At 43.9% G+C, this 2,886-nt stretch overlaps 1 non-coding gene across 1 annotated transcript; it reads right to left on the reverse strand.

Moving 5' to 3' along the window:
* Positions 1–1,809: 1,809 nt before the first annotated feature.
* Positions 1,810–1,913, reverse strand: LOC126934508 (U6 spliceosomal RNA). Its single transcript, XR_007718976.1, has one exon. It is a non-coding gene; the product is annotated as a U6 spliceosomal RNA (small nuclear RNA).
* Positions 1,914–2,886: the final 973 nt, after the last annotated feature.

The raw sequence follows: 2,886 nt of genomic DNA on the forward strand, positions 1-2,886 counted from the left end.
ATGAGACTCTCCTACCTACTTACTGACACAACTGAGAGGCCTCGGGCACAAGGAGACACTTCCTGGCCATGGCTGAAGCCATAGATACAGGTGTTGGGGGACACAGGTGAGACGCTGGTAGGGCAGGAAAAGTGCGTGTGATACATGGTGTTGGTGCCAGACGGGTGTATGGGAGATATTAGAAAGATCCTAAAGGAGGTGAAAAAGTTGTAATCTCCTCTCCAAAATATCCTCCACACAGACCTCCAGTATTATCTTCTCTATCTCAGCCAGCCCAGCCGTTCAGTGATACATGGTGGTGGTGTTAGGGAGGTATGTGGTGTTCCTGGAAGACACGAGAAAGATGCACAGATCATGGAGGAAGCGAAGGTTCTAATCTTGTCTTCAGTTTGTTCTCTACACAAACACTACTATTATCATCTTCCTCATCTCAGCCAACTTGGCTGTTCAATGACGATCAGGTTCTTAGGATAAACATTTGTGTCTCCTAATCCCCAAAGGTAAGATGGGAAAGGGTCTTCAGGCCCACACCCTTGCCACAAGGAGATATGTTCCAATGAAAGCGAATTTCAGACCATATTCTGCCACAATGACATATTTTTATTAGCAAATAGTCACAAAAATAGTCATCTGTCCGCCTCCACTAAACTTGGGCCATCCCCTTTCTCTATCTCTAGGCATGCTGAAAAGCACTCACATGGGAGGTCCAGTAGCTCAAAGATGTGGCGATGTTCCGTCAGCGAGCCCAGCCGAGCTTCTGGTTTGACCAGGAGACAGAGTTGTCAAGGCCAAGAGGTGACTCAGCATAAAATGGGAATAGACCCAGAGCACCAGTCCCTGGTTGTCAGGCACCCAGGTTTGGTGGATTCTTCTGTCTTGTTCAAGCAAAGACATAGGTGCCTAAACCATCTTTCCAGCTGAATATAGTTCTCGAACATCACTTACCTCACCAACAACAAATTACCTGGATATTGTTTATGCTAGTTAATTAATTTGGGGGAACAGATTTAAATAAGTATATTTGAAGCTCTTGCTAGCCACTTCTAGGGTGTGAGTTACTTCAAGTGTTAACTCATCACCCCTAGAGCATACATTACAATCAGCTCACACACAGAGACACTAGCTCTTCTGTTCCTACAGTGGAGCTTTAAAGTAAGTCACAGACGTTACACTAACCTGGGGTGTAACCCTTGGCACTATTGACATTTTGAGCCAGAGATGTTTGTTGGGGTTGGCAGCAATCTGAGCATTGCAGCCTTTAGCAATAAAAACCAATACTTGGCCTTTATCCAATAGATAATGGTAGCATACCCCCCCCCCGACTCCAAGTTGTGATGACCAAAAGGCCACCGTACCTTGCCAACTGTTCCCTGGAGGCAAAATCTCTCCAGGTTGAGAACCATGGAACTAGAGTGATCATATTTATTGTCCACTCTGGGACACTTTCTTCTTAAACTTACATATCAGAAAATGTTAACTAAATACAAAAATGGAGAGACTAGTATCATCAACACACCACCACCCCATGTATCCACCACTAAAACTCCGTAATTGTCAACTCAACCAATTTTATTTCGTCTCTATTCCCACTCACATTCTGCCACCACTTCCCCTTGCTAGATTGGTTTGAAGCAAGTTCTAGACAATATCCATCTATAAATATCTAAGTGTATATCTTTATTTTTTAGATTTTTTAGTTGGCACATAATAATTGTACATATTTATGGGGTATAGAGTGATGTTAGAGGCATATAATGTGTACTGATCAAATCAGGGTAATTGACATATTCATCTCTCAAACGTTTATCATAGAATATGGAATGCTTCACAAATTTGCTTGTGATCCTTTGTGCAGGGCCGTGCTAATCTCTGTATCATTCCAATTTTAGTATATGTGCCGCCAGGGTGAGCACTAGATCGATTGAACTATCTATCAATCAATCTATCCATCTTTAAAAGGTAAGAACCCTTTTGTTTTAGATGAGGTCTCACTATGTTGCCCAGGCTGGAGTGCAATGGCTCCACTCAGTGGAGTGAAGCCTGAATCCCATTGCACTCCAGCCTGGGCAACACAGTAAGAGTAGTCGATCCATCCTGGGCAAGGTACCCAGAGCAGGTGCAACCCCACTACTGATCAGCACGGGAGTTCTGACTTGCTCCGTTTCCAGCCTGGGCTGGTTCCCCCTCCCTAGGCAACCTGGTGGTCCCCTGCTCTCAAGAGGTCACCATATTGATGCCAAACTTAGCGTGTACACCCAATTGGCATAATGCACTACAGCCCAGAATTCCTGGGGTCAAGTGATCGTCCTGCCTCAGCCTCCAGAGTAGCTGGGACTACAGGCATGCACTATCATGCCCGGCAGAACTGTTTTTTTTTTGGTTTGTTTTTTGAGACAGTCTTGCTCTGTCCCCCAGGCTGCAGTGCAGTAGCATGATTTAGGCTCACTGCAACCTCTGCCTCCTGGATTCAAGCAATTCTTGTGCCTCAGCCTCCCGAGTAGCTGGGATTACAGGCATGTGCCACCTTGCCTGGCTAAATTTTGTATTTTTTTAGTAGAGACAGGGTTTTGCCATGTTGGCCAGGCTGGTCTCGAACTCCTGGCCTCATGTGATCCACCCGCCTTGGCCTCCCAAAGTGCTGGGATTACAGGCATAAGCCATCGTGCATGGCCCAGAATTCATTCTTTCTTTCTTTCTTTCTTTCTTTCTTTTTTTCTTTCTTTCTTTCTTTCTTTCTTTCTTTCTTTTTTTCTTTCTTTCTTTCTTTCTTTCTTTCTTTCTATGTAACTATATTATTATATTTTAAAAATTAAAAATAATTCTTTAATATCATAAAATATCCAGTAGGTAAAACCAGGATACTCTTGAGAGTGTAATGGGCAATCA

This window comes from Macaca thibetana, chromosome 13 (genome assembly GCF_024542745.1).
Source record: "Macaca thibetana thibetana isolate TM-01 chromosome 13, ASM2454274v1, whole genome shotgun sequence".
Taxonomy (NCBI): Eukaryota; Metazoa; Chordata; class Mammalia; order Primates; family Cercopithecidae; genus Macaca; species Macaca thibetana.